General features: G+C 43.4%; 1 long non-coding RNA gene across 1 annotated transcript in view; it reads right to left on the bottom strand.

Moving 5' to 3' along the window:
• Positions 1-2,487: 2,487 nt before the first annotated feature.
• Positions 2,488-20,683, bottom strand: part of LOC122553538 (uncharacterized) — a 54,057-nt gene continuing 35,861 nt past the window's right edge. The window contains exons 2-3 of the long non-coding RNA XR_015757891.1: positions 2,721-2,881; positions 2,488-2,615 (exon numbers count right to left, since the gene is read on the bottom strand). This is a non-coding gene — a long non-coding RNA (uncharacterized LOC122553538). The remainder of the gene's footprint in view (positions 2,616-2,720; positions 2,882-20,683) is intronic.

Genomic DNA, 20,683 nt, shown 5'->3' on the forward strand with positions numbered 1-20,683 from the left:
TGATACGACGTCCTGCTGATAACTTTTTCCCTCCGGTAGCTATCCCAATGTCCATTGGTGCCCAGATGTTGGCTGCTGCTTCAGCCCATTTTGGACAGATAGCCAAACACTTGTTTGTAATTGAGGCCCTTAGAGAAAAAAAAAGGTCCTGAAAGCTAGATTTGCCAGCGTTTGTGCATTCTGCCTCCTGAAGATCATTTTGGTATGGATAAAGAAAATTGACTAATGGGCAGGAAACAGTGATGTGGGATAAGGAGTTCTTTTATCAAGTTGGTGACCTGTGACAAATGAGGTTCTACAGGGAATCATGCTGGGACTGCAAATGCTTACAATATATATATAAATGACTTGAAGAAAGGAAGTGAATGTACTCCCACTATTGCTTAAATTTGCAGACAACACAAAAAAAAGTTGGAAAGGCAAGGAGTAAGAGGGAAACAAACAGTTTACAGAGACATTGATAGGTTAAGCAAGTGAGCAACAAGTTGGTTTAATAGAGTATTATGTGGGAAAATGTGAAGTTGTTATTTTTGAAAGGGAGAACAAATGAGCTGAGTATTATTTAATAGAGAAAAACTGCCGAAAGTTGCAACACAAAGTGATATGTGCACAAACACAGAAAGCTATCACATAGATGCAGCATGTAATCGGAAGGTTAATAGAATGTTGGTCTTTATTTCAAGCAGGTTGGAGTATAAGAGTAGAGAATCTTACTGCATCTGTACAAGGTGCTGATAAACTACATCTCAAGTACTGTGAGCAGTTTTGGTCCCCTTGTTTAAGGGATGATATCATTTCATCAGAAGCAGTTCAGAGAAGCTTCATTAGGATGATCCCCAGTATGAACAAAGGCTAAACAAGATAGGAGTCTACTCACTGAACTTTAGAAGAATGAGGTGTGATCTCACTGAAACATACAGGATTCTTAAAGGGCTCATGAGAGAATGTAGGACCAGACGCATTGTCTCAAAATAAAGGGGCACCAATTTAAGACTGTGATGGGGAGGAATTCCTTCTCTGAAGGTTGAGAGTCTTAGGAACTCCTTATCAGAGTGAGCTGTGGGCTCAGGGACCTTACACATGTTTAAGACTGAGACAAATAGATTCTTTATCAGTAAATGAATCAAGGGTTACGATGAAAACACAGGAAAATGAACATGAGGAATTTGGATTAGCCACGAACCTATTGAATGGCGGAGCAAGCTCAAGGGGCCAAATGGCTTACTCCTGTACCAATTTCTTATCATCTAAATAATAAAATGGTCATTCAAAAAATCCAACACCCACTCTCCGCTCCCTGACCTCTGAACATTTCAATTCAATTCAATTAGTTACCCTTCACTTAGTCCATACTTTGTTCTCCGCTGCATTCTCCCATGTGGTGTCTTCCCAAAGGATTCCTGAAAATTGAACTATAGCATGTGCACTGTTTGTGATTCTTCCTTCCATTAAGTTTGTCATTTTCTCAAAAAAAAACAATCATCCCTGCCAGCCCAACCTTCCTTTGTGAAAATCATGTTGGCTGCTTCTAATTATTTTCCCCTTATCTACAGTATATGCAAGTCAATCATTATCAATTGAATGCATGCAGATCTGATAAGCAGCACATCAGCAACAATGCTGCTTAGGTTAATCTTGATGAGGAGGAGCCGGTGTTGGACTCGGTGGACAAGGTCAGATAACACACAACACAAGATTATAGTCCTGTTGGACTATAACCTGGTGTCGTATGATTTTTAATTTACCATCTACCAGGCCCGCTGTCAAGGAAAGGCAACCATCATTCTCAAAAATCCATCCCACCCTGGCATTGTTTTTCTACAACCTCTATCATTTGGGGAGAAGGTGCAGAAGCCTGAACACATGCAGCCGGTTTCGTAACAGTTTCTACCCTACTGTTGTTAGAATACTGAATGGACTCACAAACTCTTAATGTTCACCTGTACCTGTGTTTTTGATTTTGCCACTGTTTACCTATTATTTACTTATCTTTGCTACTTAGCTATGTGATCTGTTCACAAGTCAAAGCTTTTCACTGTGTCTCGGTACACATGACAATAAATTCAATTCAACTCAATGAACTAACCCAACATATTTGCTCAGCTCTTAAACAGCAAACATCCTGTTACAAACGAATAAACTGTAGCTACAATAAATTAGTAATTGTAAACTTATCATTTTTAATCAAGCAAGTTTCTTTTGGTCACAGTAATAAAGAGAATAACAAAATGTGACAATAATTATGCTTCCATTATGGCTGTACACTAATGGTCATTGTTCTGTTGGCCTTTCAACGCTGTGATATCATTGCATAGATTGCACATAATGAATTTCTTCAGCTCAAGAACATTCTTATTCCCGATATTCAAAACTAAAATATTTGCTTGCATGCAAATTATTTCAAATAACATTGCTACGCACAATGTAGGTTTGCAGCACACCAAAAAAGTTATGGCAATCAAAACATTAGTTGCACATTGTTTCAACATTACTGCTGAATAGCATTTTACTGTCAGAGAAGCTGATTTAAATATGATTACAGTCTGTTTGACACATACCTGCATGTAAATATATCTGATATTCATCAATTCTTTTAGCATCACTAATTTGAATATCTGTTGAAAGATAAAATACAACCATATCATAATAACTGCAGGTTCTTAATCAGTTAATTTTATTAATTGTGATTGTTACATACGTAACATGCTGATCTTGTGTACCTACGTAAAGATGCTGGAAGCACGGTGGCTCAGTGGTTACCACTGCTGCCTCACAGCACCTGGGTCCCAGGTTCAATTCCAGCCTCGGATGACTATCTGTGTGGAGTTTGCACATTCTCCCCGTGTCTGCGTGGGTTTCCTCCGCGTGGTCCAGTTTCCTACTGCAGGTGAATTGGACATGCTAAATTACCTATTGTGTTAGGTTCATTAGTCAGAGGGAAATGGATCTGGGTGGGTTACTCTTTGGAGGGTCAGTGTGGACTGGTTGGGCCGAAGGGCCTGTTTCCACGCTGTAGGGAATCTAATCTTATCATTAGTGGGCGGCACGGTGGCTCAGTAGTTAGCACTGCTGCCTCACAACACCAGGGTCCCAGGTACAATTCCAGCGCCTTGGGCGACTGTCTGTGTGGAGTTTGCATATTCTCTCTGTATCTGCGTGGGTTTCCTCCCACAGTCCAAAGATGTGCAGGGCAGGTGAATTGGCCATGCTAAATTGCCCATAGTGTTAGGTGCATTAGTCAGGGGTGAATGTAGGGGAATGGGTCTGGGTGGGTTGCTCTTCGGAGGGTCGGTGTGGACTTGTTGGGCTGAAGGGCCTGTTTCCACACTGTAGGGGTTCTAATCTAACCTAAACTGCTTGTTAAAACTTATCATGTGAAAATAGATAATATCACAAGCTGGATTTTTACATTTCTCAGTCAGTGAGTTTGAAGGTGGAGTCTCATTAAATCCAGTGGGTGACCAATTACCTAGCTATTACTACTTTTATAACAGGGGTATATAGTGGGGATTGCTGTGGCCAGCTCATCCATTTGTGGGCCAACTGAGGTGCTTAAATGAGCAATTCATTCCCACTACAGGATCTCATTCATCACTATAGGATTTAAGCAATAGTGGGAGAAGTTCACTCCAAGCACCCAACCTGATAGGTTTTCCTGCATGGGCTAGTGGTAGGTTGGTGCAGAAGAGTCCCTCTTTAATGTACTTCTGGGTACATTATATGAACTGCTCCCCATTGTTGCCAGTCCCCCTTAGCCTCTGAAACCCAAGTCCCCCTGCCCATTCAGCCCCTGTTCCCAAGGCCTGCCAGCTTACCCAAATCCCCATTCAATGCCTCATGGTTCTGCTACAAAGTTCTAGTGAGATGTAAGCCTTGGATTGGTCTGCATTTTTCTTATGCAGGACATCCGGTTCCTGAGAGGTGAAAATCTCCCCTCCAACTGAAATGCTGCATGACAGTCATTGTTGCCCTGAATAGAGTCTTCCCCAAATTTCCAGCCAGAGTGGAGAATCTGGCATCTTGTAAGATTCAGCTTCACATAAACACATGATATTAGGTTCATATTAAATGGTACATAAGACATATTAAGGTTGAAGGAAGTAGGCCACTTTATTTCATTTTTCTATAATACCAAAATTGCTGTCTTCCCATTAGAATTTTTATTTCTCAATGAAATCTAGAATACTGGTTCTAATTGTCCTCTGAAGAAATACAACCTGATATCTCTGCTAACTTACCTTCCAAGCCTCCTCATGTACTTTATCTTTATACAAATACAAAATGCTATGGATGCTGGAATACAGAAGTGCCAGAAAACTCAGATCAGGCAGCATCTGTGGTTAGAAGCAGAGGTCTGGGCTGAACTCTCCACTTCCTTAAGCAGCATGGAAAATTGTGAGAATGTTGAAAAAATATGGCAAAAATGGAAAAATATGATTTTCACCCTCATGCAAGAAATTTCTGATTTGTCCCTTGATATTTAACCCAAGTTCTGAATCTCGCTAATGAGTGGCAATTATCATGCATTTATACCTCAATAATGGCTAAACTCACCTCGTTTCTATGGTGCTCTTAAGTCTACTCTTCTTACCTGAGAAGCTAGATGGCACCACATCCTGACGTTCAAAACTAAGGGGAGAGGAAAAAGATTTAAAGGGACCTGAGGAGCAACTGCCAGAGGAAGTGGTAGATGCAGGAAAAGTTACAACATTTAAAAGACTTTTGGATAGATATGTGAACAGGAAGGGTTTAGAGGGATATGGACCAAATACAGGCAAGTGGGACTAGTTTAGTTTGGGAAACTTGGTCTGCATGGACAAGTTGGACCAAAGAGTCTGTTTTCGTGTTTTGTGACTCTATGACTCTCTAAAAGACAGAATGTTTACCTGGCAGCAATAGTGTGCTGCTTACTTCTCTGGAGCTTCAGACAACTCTGACCTCACCACAATGTCCTGCATTCTCCATAATTCTGTACTCTTCTAACCTTAAACCACACAAATGAGTATTGCCAAATTGTCAGCCTCATTACATCGTTAGGGGTAAGACATTCAAGACTGAGATGAGGAAGAATTTCTTCACTCTGAAGGTTGTGAACCTGTGGAATTCTCTCCCACAGGAAGCTGTTGGGGCCATTTCACTAAATATATTCAAGAGGGAGCTGGATGTGGCCCTTGCAGCGAAAGGGATCAAAGGAAATGGAGAAAAAGTAGGAATTGGATACTGAGATTGCACGATCAGCCATGGTCATATTGAATGGTGTTGCAGGCTCAAAGGGCTGAATGGCTACTCCTGCACCTATTTTCTATGTTCTTATTTGGCTGATTTTGAAGCAGTATACATCACATCAGTCACTCCATACTCCACTATGGAGCTCAGGGACACACGACTTACATTATTCTGCCAGGTTGTTCTACACACGGGGGTAAACAAGCATGTCATGCATACACATGGGATGAATCTTATGGCTTTCCTTGTGCTGACTCACTTTGTGCATACTCACAGGCTGCCAGCCTATATGACTTGCACTGCTCTCCAGTGTACCGACTGGGCAAGGTAATGTCTGTCTCTTCATACAGAATAAAATTGTTTAAATGTGAGGCCCTGCAAAGGCCAATAGCATCATTCATGTATCCACAGATTCAATAATGCAACCCATTAGATATCAAATTGCAATTCATGGGAGGTCATTCTTTTTGAGGAATGAACATTAAAAATTATGGCCTCAAACAATCAAGGCTATTTCATATTTTGTACTAATTGCCTGTTTGTCATATCAGGTAAGCAAATCTATTTGGGTAAAAACTTGAAAGTCTCACATGGATTTACAATTTCTAAATCACATTTTATACATTTTACATCTGACATTTTGGAGCTGCTACATTTGCACGCTGAACTGTAAGTATGTAAGGACATGGTTTGTGATGGTCATGGATGGGTTCTTTTGGATGCAGATGCTGGCATGATGGATTAACTCCAGAATTTCACTTCCTCAATGTAGTTCTTGCACTTTGAATCTGCAACATGCATCTAGATAATGCTACACAGCTCAGAGCTACTTATTGAGACCTGATATTGCATTCATTGTAAAACCTCTGTGGCCGACTGTGTGATGCTATATGTCATGCTTCATTGTGATTCACGCGAGAAGTCAGTACTACTGTTAGTAAAATGCTGTTCTATTTTGGACACTCCCCACAAATGATCAGCTCACGAATCTGATATGGACTTGGCAATTGGTGGACTCCTTGCAACTTTGCTGCATAGATGAAGATTGCTTTGAAGGAGAGAGCAGTTATAATGTTGTCAGGAAGCTCAAAAGAACAGTAACCTCCAATGGCTGCCACATAGGAGAAGACCACGTCCCCACCCCTGATCTCTGAGGAGGCAGACGGGATGATATGACCTAAATTCCTTGCCGTCATTTTCCACAGCTTTCAGGAAGACATTGCAGTTACAGATTAAAGATGTCTCAGGTCATCTACTGGAGCAAGGGTCCTGAAGAAGGATTACACCTAAAACATCGACTTCTCTACCTCCTGATGCTGCCTGGCCTGCTATGTTCTTCTCGCCTCCTGCCTGTCTATTTTGGATTTCAGCATCTGCAGTTTTCTTATCTCAAATCTACTTGAGTAAGATTTGCACTTGCAGGAATGGGTGACCAACATTAAACTGCCTTGAATTTTTATGCCAGATTTTTGTTTCAGAAAGTATCCAGGGACCTGTGTGGCATTGCGCAACCTTTGACCCACAAATGCAAGTGACTATTACTGATGCTACTTTCTCCAGTTGAGACCAGTTTATAAATATTTTTAATCAACCTGCCCAGACACATTATGACATATGTCTGAAGCAGGTGGGACTCAAACCCAGATCTTCTGACCCAGCGGTTGGGACACTAACACTGTGCCACAATACCGCCAACACAATTTATATCTTCCATTATGACAAGGAGAGCCAAGGAGCTTTGCCAATGGGGTTCTCCACCATTGCTGACTTCCTATAGGTGTAGGCACAATTGACTACACCCAAATTGTTCTCAGAATGCCCAAATTACCAAACTGCGGAGTCCAGCAACAGGAAAAGCTTCTATTCCATCAATACTCAAATTATTTGTGACCATCAGTGGTAGATTTTGGACATATGCGCCAGATAATCTGGGAGCTACCATTATGCATGTATTCTACATATTCCTTTCCAAGTCCTTGTGTCTCAGGAATGGCTATTGGGAGACAAGTGGTACACCCTCTAAACATGGCTGATGACCCATTTATGTAATCCTCAGACTGACACTTAATGGAGATACAACACTGCCCACAATCCCACCTAAGTCATTGTGGAATGGACTAAAGGCCTCCCTAAGATGAGATTCCAATGTCTGAACTGCACTAATACCTAGAAATGCTTTGCTGCATCATTATGACAAGCTGTGCAATTCACTACAGAAGCTGACAAAGGAAGGTTATTTCCTCAATGCAGAAGAAATGTGGCTTAATAGAAATTTTCTAACAATGGAGATGAGGATATTGACTGAGAGGGAAATCCAAGAGACCAAGACAGTGTTATGAACTGTTCAGCATGAGAAGTCTGACAGAACCAAATTTAAAACTGTTTCCAAGATGAATGAGCTTCGTTTCAAATTCACTTAGTTACATAACGTTCTGTTGGTTATATTGCCTATAGGTCCTGGTCCTCAGTAAGTTTTATGTTCCTTAACCTCCCACTCAATATAAGTGTAGTCCAAACGTCCACAGATGAGGTGCTCTATATTTGGACCTGTTGGCCTAGAAGACTCAACTGGTTGTCCTAAGGAGTGGTTTAGCCTAGAAAACTCAGGCCTGCTAAGAAGCTCCTGTCCAGATACATGCTTGCCTTTTGTAGGCTTTAACATCATTTGTAAGAGGGAGGTGAACAGGCCAAACACCTCTGGTATGTGCTGATAGGAAGCTTCTAGAAGCCTCTGTATGTGACTCCTCCTCCCTACGGGTGCCTACTGACATTAGTTTATCTCTGAGAGGAAGGGGAATCTGGAGATCCCACTTCCCACTCTCATCTTGCCATTGATGCTGAGCATCTGTTACTATAGTGATGGAGTGCAGGTTTGTGTGTATATATCCAGCAGACACAGAGTACTGGATATGTGTTTCAATGGTGGTAACCAGACTCCCAACATTCCAGAGCCAGCACGGCACTGTTAACATCGGTTGATAACATTATACTTCAATCAGCCTAATGAGTGCCTCAACCAAACCTGCCTGCTGCTCCTGTTCCCCTCTGTACATTTTGATGAAATCATTAACTGCCCAACCAAGAGGTCAAAGACTGTGTGGGCCTGAGGAGGTAACTGGGCTCCTGAGGTTCCCTGACTGCCCAACACCTGGGCATTTCTTACTCAACCAGCTGTAGAAATTGTCAAAGATGCATTCAACAGATTAATAAAGAAATGATGGCCTAGTGGTATTATCGCTAGAGTATTAATCCAGAGACGAGATTAGAGTGGTGCTAGAAAAGCACAGCAGGTCAGGCAGCAAGCAAGGAGCAGGAAAATCAACGGTTCGGGCAGGAGCCCTTCATCAGGAATGAGGCTGGAAGCCTCGGGGATGGAGAGATAAATGGGAGGGGGTGAGGCTGAGGAGAAGGTAGTTGAGAGTGCAATAGGTGGATGGAGGAAGCGGTAAATGTTGGAGAGGAGGGTGGAGCAGAAGGTGGGACAGGCCATGAGGATGGTGCTGAGCTGGAAGTTTGGAACTGGGATAAGGTGAAGGGAGGGGAAATGCGGAAACTAGTGAAGTCCACATTGATGCGCTGCGGTTGAAGGGTTCCGAGGCGGAAGATGAGGCATTCTTCCTCCAGGCGTCGGGTGGTTGAGGGAGTGGCGGTGGAGGAGGCCCAGGACCTGCATGTCCTTGGCAGAGTGGGAGGGGGAGTCGAAATGTTTGGCCACAGGGCGGTGAAGTCGATTGGTACGGGTGTCCCAAAGATGTTCCCTGAAGCGCTCTGCGAGAAGGCGTCCAGTCTCCCCAATGTAAGAGACCACATTGGGAGCAACGAATACAATAAATGACATTGGTGGAAGTGCAGTTGAAACATTGATGGCCTCTTTTGGGGTCTTGGATGGAGGTGACGGGGGAAGTGTGGGTGCAGGTTTTGCAATTCCTGCGGTGGCAGGGCAAGGTGTAAGGAGGGAGGGTGGGTTGTTGGGGGGCATGGACCTGACCAGGTAGTCACGGAGGGAATGGTCTTTGAGGAAAGCGGATAGGGGTGGGGAGAGAAATTTATCCCTGGTGATGGGGTCCGTTTGTAGGTGGCAGAAATATCAGCGGATAATGTGGTTTATGTGGAGGTTGGTGGGGTGGACGGTGAGGACCAGGGGGCGTTCTGTCCTGGTTGCAGTTGGAGGGGTGGGGTTTGAGGGCAGAGGTGTGGGATGTGGATGAGATGCATTGGAGGGCATCTTCAACCACATGGGAGGGGAAATTACGGTCTTTAAAGAACACATCTGGTGTGTTCTGTGGTGGAACCGGTCCTCCTGGGAGCAGATACTGCGGAGGCGGAGGAATTAGGAGTACAGGATAGCATTTCTGCAGGAGGTAGGGTGGGAAGAGGTGTAATCCAGGTAGCTGTGGGAGTTGGTGGGTTTGTAAAAAATCGACGTTCATCAGGAATAAAGGCAGAGAGTCTAGAGAGAGGAGGCATCAAGGCTTCAAGGCAGGCATCCTTGCAAGAGGATTCGCAGTAGGGTTAAATCAACTAGGTAAAAACAATGACTGCAGATGCTGGAAACCAGATTCTGGTTTCCAGCATCTGCAGTCATTGTTTTTACCGGGTTTGTAAAAAATGTCAGTGTTGAGTCGGTCGTCATTGATCGAGATGGAGAGGTCCAGAAAGGGGAGGGATGTGTCAGAGATGGTCCATGTGAATTTAAGGTCAGGGTGGAATGTGTTGGTGAAGTTGATGAACTGCTCAACCTCCTCGCGGGAGCACGAGGTAGCGCCGATGCAGTCATCAATGTAGCGGATGAAGAGGTGGGGAGTGGTGCCAGTGTAACTACGGAAGATGGACTGTTCTATGTAGCCGACAAAGAGACAGGCATTGCTGGGGCCCATACGGGTGCCCATGGCTACCCCTTTGGTCTGGAGGAAATGAGAGGATTCTAAAGAGAAATTGTTGAGGGTGAGGACCAGTTCAGCCAAACAAATTAGAGTGTCAGTGGAAGGGTACTGTTGGGGACGTCGGGAGAGGAAGAAACGGAGGGGTTAGAGGCCCTGGTAATGGCAGATGGAGGTGTAGAGGGATTGGATCTCCATGATGAGGATGAGGCATTGGGGGCCGGGGAAATACAAGTCTCGGAGGAGGTGGAGAGCATGGGTGGTGTCCCAAACGTATGTGGGGAGTTCCTGGACTTGGGGGATAGGACAGTATCGAGGTAGGAGAGGAGTTCGGTGGGGCAGAAACAGGCTGAGACGATGGGTCAGCTGGGGTGATTAGACTTGTGGATCTTGGGAAGGAGGTAGAATCGGGCGGTGCAGGGTTCCAAAACTATGAGGTTGGAAGCTGTGGGTGGGAGATCTCCTGAGGTGATGAGATTGCGTATGGTCTGGAAAATGATGGTTTGATGGGGTGTGAGGTCATGGTTGAGGGGGCGGTATGAGGAGGTGTCTTCGAGTTGGTGCCTGGCTTCAGCAGTGTAGAGGTCGGTGCGCCAAACTACCACTTCACCCCCTTTGTCTGTTGGTTTGATGGTGAGGTTGGGATTGGTTCCGCTGGTTTGATGGCGAGGTTGGGATTCCCAGGAATGGTCTGGGAAGCTGGGTTTGAATCCCACCATAGCAGATTGTGGAATTTGAACTTAAAAAATAATGAATCTGTAATTAAGAATATAACGATTACCATGAAACCACAGTTGATTGACAAAAAAACACATCTGGTTCACTAACATCCTTCTTTTAAAAAAACTGTCATCCTTAACTGATCTAGTCTATATATGAGTCCAGACCCACAACCATGTGGTTGAGTCTCATCTGCCCTCTGGGCAATTAGGGATGGTCAATAAATGCTGACTTACCCAGAGGTAACCTCACCCCATGGATGAGTAATAAAAAGGATTATGCCTCAGAGTCTAATCTAAGTAGTGAACCCACCAAGGTGAAAGTCCCCAAGTTGGTGAAAGTTGTAGGTGAAGGTGCTGGTACTTCCTCTGAGGGTTGAATGACTTCCTCCTGAGAGATAGAGATGAAGGTGAGGCTGAGGATCTGTGATGCTCTCAGCCTCTTTGGATCAAAATTGATCTGGGTTGTGCAAGTAACTGCGTACGAGAAAAGAGGGAATTAGCTGTTTATAAGATATAAAAGGTTGTGCATGTTAAGATTCAGTTGGTGTTGGTGATAGTGGGAGAACAGAACAGGACAATGAAACTTACTGGGTTGGTTGCCAGTGGAGGTACTCAATGTCACGCCATCATGAGAGTCGATGTATTCTTCTTCAGACAAATCCAAGATCTTCCCTTCATTTGGAGCAAGGAACTTTATGTCCGCCATGACTACCCATGCCAGTCTTCACCTTCTTGGTCCAATTGTGAGATGTTTTATTCATACAATGAGACAAAAAGGAGAAATGTATGGGACAGAAATTGACTGAGTAGGAAGTGCAAAAGGAAGGAAAGGTTAGTAGTTTGCAAAGATGAGGCGAGAGCCATCGAGTGGACATGATGTTTGCAATAGACAGTGTTGTAGTCCGTTAGTCTTGGTTAGAGATGTGTGGAGAATTACAGTGAGTGCTGACCGTGTGAGTGAGAGAATCTGGTGGATATTACCAACACAGAGTTTAGAAGACCATTCGCATTCTTCCTGCAGTACCGTGCATTGTTTCTCAGCTGGGATACTTTACTAACCCAATCATCTTTGTCTAGACTGGCTAAGCTTACAGGTATGATCTACTTTGCCTATCAGCAGAGAAAAGTATGGCCCTCTTGCAACTATCCCATTCATCAATACTTTCAGGTCCTTGTCATCAAAGCAGGATGGCAGCTTCCCTTTCTGGACCATGTCAATAATGATGAAAAGTCACTTACAGCGAGTTAGGTTGAAAGCTGAAGAGCAGGACAAGTAGAATAGTGATCTCAGGTTTGCTACTGGTGCCACGAGATCGTGAGATGAGGAACAGCCAGTGAATGCAGCTTAACATGTGGCTGCGAGGCTGGTGCAGGAGGGAGGGCTTCAGATACCTAGACCATTGGGATACCTTCTGGGGAAGGTGGGACCTGTACATGAAGGACGGGTTGCACCTGAACTGGAGGGGCACAAATGTCCTTGGTGGGAGATTTACTCGTGTGATTCAGGAGGGTTTAAACTAGTTTGGCAGGGGGGTGGGAATCAGAGCCACATGTCTAAGAGGGGGTCAGTTGCAGATGGGGCAGTCACAGGATGTATTGAATCTATCAGGAAAGTTTCTCACACGATGAAACAAAGGGATCGGTTAAAGTGTGTCTGCTTTAATGCAAGGAGTGTCCGAAATAAGAGTGACGAACTTAGAGCATGGATCAGTACTTGGGGCTACGATATTGTGGCCATAATGGAGACATCGGTTTCACTGGGGCAGGAATGGTTGCTTGATGTTCCAGGGTTTAGAATGTTTAAAAAGAACAGGGGCGGAGGGGTGGAAAATGAGGAGGGGATATCGCATTGCTAATCAGAGAGTGCATCACAGCTACAGAAACGAAGGTTGTTGAGGAAGGTTTGTCTACTGAGCCAGTATGGGTGGAAGTTAGGAACAACAAGGGAACAGTCACCACACTGGGGGCTTTCTACAGACCACCTATTAGCTGTAGAGAGATTGAAGAACTCAATAGGCGGGCAGATTCTGGAAAAATGCAGAAGTAGCAGGATTGTTGTTATAGGTGATTTCAACTTTCCCAACATCGACTGGAACTTCCTAAGTGCAGATGGTTTGGATGGAACCTTTTTTGTCAGGTGTGTTCAGGACGGTTTCCTTATTCAGTATGTAGACAGATCGACGAGGGGAGAGGCCATTTTGGATTTGGTGCTCAGCAATGAGCCAGGACAGGTGTCAGATCTCGCGGTGGGAGAGCACTTTGGTGACAGTGATCACAACTGCCTCACATTTACCATAGCCTTGGAGAGTGAAAGGAGCAGTTACTGAGGGAAGATATTTAATTGGGGAAAAGGAAATTATGACGCTATCAGACAGGAATTGGGAAGTGCAGACTGGGAGCAATTGTTCCACAGAAAGGGCATAGCAGACATGTGGAGACTATTTAAGGAGCAGTTGTTGCAAGTGATACAAAAAATTTGTTCCTCTGAGATAGGTAAGAAGGGGTAAGATTAAGGAACCTTGGATGACGAGAACAGAGGAACTTTTCGTCAAAAGGAAGAAGGCAGCTTACGTAAGGTGGGGGAAGTAGTGGACCCAGCACTGATCCTTGTGGCACACCACTGGTCACAGGCCTTCAGTCTGAAAAGCAATCCTCCACCACCAACCTCTGTCTTCTACCTTCAAGCTAGTTCTATATCCAAATGGCCAGTATTCTATATGATCTAACCTGGCTTACCAATCTACCATGAGGAATCTTGTTAAACAGAAGTCCATATGGAGCCGTAGAAGAAATGGAAGAGTGTGGAAGGTTATCTGGTACACCTAAATAAAACCCTCTCAGATTGAGAAAGGAAGGAACATTTTACAGAGTCAAATGGAGACCGTAGAAAATTAAAAGTTGTCTTGTAAAACTGTACAGCAAAAGATATGTAACCAGTCAAGATTCTGTAAGGACCTGAGCCAGCATCATTTTTAAGGGATTCAAGTTCCCATTCTTATCCAATCCTAACTCCATTTGTAAAAGAAATGTACCCTTGACTGCATTGTCCCTTATTTTTGACCATCAGTCTTGGAAACAAATTGAAAAACATTCTGTCATTATCTTTATCCCTCAAAATCAATTCACCAACATTAGCTCTCCAGTTCAACAGCAATGGTAGATCTTGTGGCACATTCAAAGATCTGAAGATTAAAATCCCAATAAAGCAGACTCTGGCATGGCTTCACATAATTCAGTGAACAACAGCAGAATTTCTATTTTCCTCTATATTAGGAGTGGGCTCACTGAATGGATACTGGAATCTGGTTGATACAAGAGTATTGTTTAAATCAAAACTGAAAGAAAAAGGTTTCCTAAAATAATTTTAAAAAGAACCTTTCTTAGGCTGTAATGTTGGTTTGCATCACAAGGAGGATGTTAGCACTATACAGCCTGCTAATGCTAATATTTGGTGTGTGGTTTTGACCAGTGAAAATTCAAATAGATAACTGGAAAGTTAAATGACTTGATTGTGGATTATGGAGGCTCCACTGAAATTACAAAATTAGCAAAATAATCAAAACAGCCACAAATATTTTGCCAAGGTGATTTTATTTCTGAAAGATTGTCAATCTCAACGAACTAAAAATTTATAACTCCCATTAACTCAAATATTTGAATCACAAGCTACTATTCTGCAGAGTTTAATTATTTTATCTATGAAGTACTTTTCTAACAAGTTGTTTACTTGCTAAATACCGCCAGATACAAATTTTCATGAAGATAAGAATAATCCATAGGTGATGAATTTAGATCTGTATCTCATCTGACAACTTGGTGCTTGTAAAAGATTCCATGGCACTACTTTAATAATAGCAAGGAAGTTACCAATATTCCCTAATTCCTCAGCAATCCTCAATTAACATCACACATAAAAACAATTCTGGTCATTAGCTCTAAACTGTTTGTGGAAGTCTGTTGAGCATGTATTGATTGCCTTGTTTCCCAATTACAACAGTCACTACATTTTGTAAGTACTTAATTGACTGTAAAGCATTGAGACATCTGGTAGTTCTGCAAAGTGCCATGTAAACACAAGTGCTTCTTTTTTTAAAAATGTATATACAGCGTGGACCTGTCTTGGTCAAAGTTTATACCTTTTTTGGAATGCCTTTACAGAATGTGGGATGCTAGGTCAGCATTTATTGCCATTATTAGATCTCAAAACAGCTCAAATATTTAATGGGAGGTTAGAAAATAGTATTGAAACACAACAAAAGCATGGAGGGCAGTGGAATGTAGAGATCAATGGACAGTGTCAAATACGAAATGTAGGAAACTGAAGGCTGTACAAACCTGCACTTGTGATCTAGGGTTTTTCACACTGCAGAGAAAGGGGACCGACTACCTGGAGCACGCAAGGGTGGAAAAGATGGTCTACTGGATGACAGAGTTCGACAGTAGCTGAAATTTTGATTACCTAATGATGCTTTAAAATTTAGAAATTAAGTCAGTGACATGTTTGTGGCATTTTGGCCTCATGCTGTTTGCTATTGACAGTTCCCCATTTTTAATACCTTTGCATGTCATGAATAGCTATTGTGAGAAACGAAGCTCACTCACTTCAATAATTTCAGTCCGAGACAAGATCTGAAGCAATCAGTATGTTTATTATATACTTGCAAGCGTGGTGTCTAAAATAGACAGAGTTTAGCAAGTACATATCTTATATAGGATTCACTACTCCAAACCCGGTGCCCATTACTATTGTTTATCTCTTGCCTTATGCATAACAAAGTACAAGTTTTACTTGGCCATTCATCACATCCTGCTGTTAGGTATATCCTCCTTCACTGCTATCTATTTCCCCCACTTGTGACATTTCCTCCCTTTCCCCAACCATATTGATCATTATGACCTTTTAATTGGGGTTTGTTTTTTGTGTTTGCAGAAGTGGGAAACAGATGCTTATAACTACTGCTTGTATAAGCATGTCTGGCTTAATCTACATCCTCACAGCACCTTATCTATTTGTTTGTAACATCTACCATTGTTTGCAGGCACGTTTCATTCTTGTATGCACATTTTAGCTAATACAAAAACAATTATATATTTCCTTCACATTGTTTTCATTCTTGTTGATTCAGCTCTTGGTTGAAACAATTATACACTGGTGTGAGTTCATTTATCTTGCATAAGTAATTATGATTGCAGAAATAACACTACTTTACCTATATTCCACAGTTATTCATGGGGGAGCACACCAAATTCAGTCCCACCTTCCAAGATTTAGTCAATGGTGCAAATGAAACTCATATACTCTGTTTCTAAATCAGCTTTAAAAAAAAGGCATGCACCAGTGAGATTGCTCAATCTTTTAATGAGTTGAAGTCTAGTCTTTGTCTAAATCAGCAGCTTAGGGAATGTTAGCAGGGGTGAAGAACACAATGGATAAGGTGGTACTGCAAGGTATGATGCTCAATTAGCATAGCAATTGGGTTGGTCAAAGGGTGGGATTTGTGGTCTGGTTGTGAAGCAGCAGCACACCTAGGCAGTGGCGTATTTGGGGACTGGAACAAATAGTAGACTGAAAGGAGCCAGGAATAGCTTAGAGATTGGGATCCATCATTAAAATAGTCTTGTTTTACGTATCCAGAGGAGACAGTATGGAAAATAAAGAACATGAAAGCAAGGGAAGGGTTAAAGCATAGAGACTGGACTCGGCAAGATGGCGGCGATTCTGTAGAACTGCTGTGGACAGCTCTGCCTAACAGCCAAGGCATACCAGTGTTTTTTGCCATCCCTGGCCAACTTATGTGGTGGAATCATTAGTTTAAAATCTTACAGAACACATACTTGTTAATATTTGGGATTGGGAAGGATGCCAAAGGGAAAAAGAGCAAGCAAACAGCAGCACGGAGGACACTCCCCTGCAGCACCGGGTACACCAGAGACTGCAGCAGCAGCAGCTTCTCCTGAACCCCCCGGGAACCTGACAGACTCACGGGAATGGGCTGCAGCGACGGAGAGACCTATCTTGAAAGTTGTGGCTGCGATTGAGGAAATCCGTGGGGAGATTCGTGCCCAGGTCCAACCTATTGCATCCATGCTGCAGAAGCATGAGCAGGAGATCCAGGGCCTCGGGGAGAGGCTAGAGGAGGTGGAGGGTCGAACTAAGGCCTCAGAAGCTGCAATGGAGTCCTCATCCAGTCGGATCCAAGTGCTGGAGAGAGAGGTCTTGCGAAACCATATCGACGACCTCAAAAATCGAGGTTGGAGGATAAATCTCCGAATTGTCGGGCTCCCTGAAGGTGAGGAAGGTGAGCAGCCAGTCAGCTTGTTTGAAAGCAGGCTGCCGAAATTTTTGGGCCTTCAGATGGAGTCCAGCAGGCTTCAGATTGAAAGGGTGTATCGGGTTACAGTGCAAGGTCAGGCCCAGTGCAGCATCTCTGCTCAGTCCTAGTGCACATCTATTCATATAAGGACAAGCAAAAAGTCATAGAAGCTTCTAGATCCCTGGGAAAAGATCCACAGGCACTGCTGTGCAAGGGGTCAAAAATCATGTTTTTCCAGGATTTTTCAGCAGCTGTAATTCGAAAGAGGAAGTCCTTCGATGAAGTTAAAAAGAGGCTGAGAAATCTGGGCATCCAGTACTCCACGAGATACCCTGCAGTGCTTCGTTTCAGCCACGAGGACTCAGTTTATACATTTGACTCGGTGGATAAGGCTAAAGACTTTGTGGACACTTTAAAATAGATGGATTGGCCTGAAGAATATGGTTAATGTTTGTTCTCTTTTCTATCTTTCCCCATGTTTTCCCTTCCTTTTTTTTATTCCTTTCTGACTCCCTAATAATTTCCTTTTTGGTAAATGGGGAAAAGATTGTGGAATAAGTTGTTCCTATTTTTTTGAATAACTGGATTTTCTGATGGGAAATTTTGTGGATGTTCTTTGTTGTCTCTCCCTTTTTTTTGTTTGTTCTGCTTCTCTTTAGTCACAAGTAGGGGTGACATGAAGCCAGGGATGGGTGACTTTGTCTTTTTTTCTGTTGATTTAAGGATCATCTCCTTGTTTTTTTTTCTGGCCTAAGGCTGGGGCACAGTCCAGGTTTGAAGGAGCTGTGAAGGAGGGGATGGGTAGGGCGAGTGCCCCCTATGGGCAGGTGGAAGAGTCTTCCATTCAAGGTTCTATAGTTGGTTTTCTTTGTAGTTTTTTGGTATAATAGTTGTTTATAGTTATGATAGAGTAGTTTTTGTATATATAGTTTTTCAATTCTATGAGTCTTTATTTACTTATGCGCAGTACTTTGTAAGCAGAGTTGTCCCTCCGAGGGGTTCAAGGGTGTCTGAAAGGGGATATGGCTAAGTGTCTTATTAAATGGTGCACCTGAAACATTAAGGGAAGTCATTCACCTGTTAAAAGGAAAAAAAGTGCTTTCTAGCCTTAAGAGGGAAAGGGTTGATATCGCTTTGTTGCAGGAAACCCATCATGATGATGGGGAACACCTGAAATTACAACAGGGGGATTATGACAGGGTATTCTTTTCATTCTTTACCAGTAAAAGTAGGGGAGTGGCAGTACTTATACAAAAAATCATCCGTTCACATTATTAGAGCAGGTGAAAGACAAGCAGGGATGGTTTGTGATACTTAAAGCCCTGATACATGGGGAGAAATGTGGCATTTTAAACATTTACTGTCCTCCGGTGCATCCCCTCAAATTTTTGATTAGTGCTTTCTCTAAGTTGAGTGCTTTTGGAACACGGCACATTATTATAGGGGGGGATTTTAATTGTTTTTGGATCCGACAGTGGACAGGATGCCTTGTGGGCCCCCAATTATTTCTTCGCAGGCCAAGCAGGTGGTTGACTTATGCAAGGAGTTGGGTCTGGTGGATATTTGGAGATGTCTTCACCCTACCGGCAGGGACTTTACCTTTTTTTCAAATCCACATAAATGTCACACAAGGACTGACCTCTTTCTGGCTCCCTCAGCCCTTCTGGATTCGATTATGGGTTGTAAAATTGGGAATAAAGCTATCTCTGATCACACAGCAGTATATTTGGAGGTTAAGGCCAAGAGTGAAGGGCTAGGTTTGCGGCACTGGCGTTTGGACCCTTTTCTCCTTAAGGATTCCAAATTTGTGGAATACTTTTTGAAGGAGTTTCAGGAATTCTTGATTATCAACTCAGGCACGGCTAGTAGTCCATCTATGCTATGGGAGACTGCTAAGGCTTTTGCGAGGGGATTAGCTATTTCCTATTCGGCTAGCTGGAAATGACAGGAGGAGGAACAGCAGCGTCTTTTTGAGACACGGTTGAAAGCCGCGGAGGCAGCACATTTTGCGCGGCCTTCGGTGACTAAGCTACAGTGGATCATGGCCCTTCGGGTTGCCTTGAATTCAATACTGACACAAAACGCAAAGAAAGAACTTCCTTTTGCTAAACAGAGGCTGTTCGTATACGAGGATAGGCCAGGGAAGTATTTAGCGTACCTGACTAGGAAAAAGCGTGCTCCCCAATCCATTACTGCAATCAGAGACAGCGCCAGGGTCCTTACATACGATGCTAAAAAGATTAATGAGGCTTTTCGGAGCTTTTACTCTGAATTGTATCAGTCTGAAGGTTGCAAAGACAGGAGGACTAAAATGAAGGCCACTTTTAAGAACCTGGACCTCCCAGGGGTAACCTTGGAACAGGCCTCTCTCCTTAATGTCTCCTTGATAGTTCAGGAAATACAGAAGGCAGCTAGGCAACTTCAGAGTGGGAAAGCGCCTGGCCCTGATGGTCTTCCGGGTGAGTTTTATAAGGAGTTTATAGGGATTCTGTCAGGGCCAATGTTGGAGATGTACAATCACTCCTATATACATGAATGCATACCACCGTCTTTTAGAAAAGCTAATATTTCCTTAATTCTTAAGAAGGGGAAGGTTCCTGAGGATTGTGCCTCATACAAGCCCATCTCTCTATTAAATTCAGAGATCAAGATTCTGTCCAAGATCCTGAGATTGGAAATGGTGTTGCCCCATACTATTAAAGAGGACCAGACAGTCTTTATAAGGGGCCGTAGGTCCTCTAATAATATTAGAAGGTTGCTGAATGTGGTCCAAGTTTGTCAACAATGATCGGATTCAGGGGTTGGTGATTTCCTTAGATGCAGAGAAAGCATTTGACCGGGTGGAATGGCCGTATCTTTTTTATGTCTTAGAACAGTTCGGGTTGGGTGGGGTCTTTGCTCGGTGGGTGGAGGTTTTATATCGCAACCCTCTGGCTGCGGTCATCACCAACGGGGTGAAGTCTGGGAATTTTACGATTGGTAGGGGTAGTCGGCAAGGCTGCCCCCTCTCACCGTTGTTGTTTACATTGGTGATAGAGCCACTGGCAGAGTCCATTCGTCAGAACATCCACATAACCGCTCCGGAAGTGGGATCGAGGGCACACAAGATTACACTGTACGCGGATGATGTCCTTCTGTTTTTAATCGAACCCGATGACCTCTGTACCCTATTTGGTACAATGTATCCATTCATTTGGGGCTATTTCAGGATATAAGATTAACTTTGCAAAATCGGAGGCTATGCCTTTGGGGAGCCTTAAGGATGCGCCAGGAGTTGAAGGTGGCCCTAAGTTCCCTTTTAAGTGGTCATGGGCAGGGTTCCGACACCCAGGCATTTTTATTACCCCTAAGTTTGATCTGTTATTTCGGACTAACTTTGCTCACTTGCTCGACAATATTAGGCGGGATCTCCAGAGATAGGGGACTGTTCCAATTTCATGGTTGGGCCGAATATCTCTCATTAAGATTAATGTTCTTCCTCGTTTGCTTTATTCCATGCTATTGCTCCCTATAATGTTTCCCAGGTCAACGCTGTGGAAGC

This window comes from Chiloscyllium plagiosum, unplaced genomic scaffold (genome assembly GCF_037043375.1).
Source record: "Chiloscyllium plagiosum isolate Xiang-an unplaced genomic scaffold, Cpla_swu_hap1 HiC_scaffold_8, whole genome shotgun sequence".
Classification (NCBI taxonomy): Eukaryota; Metazoa; Chordata; class Chondrichthyes; order Orectolobiformes; family Hemiscylliidae; genus Chiloscyllium; species Chiloscyllium plagiosum.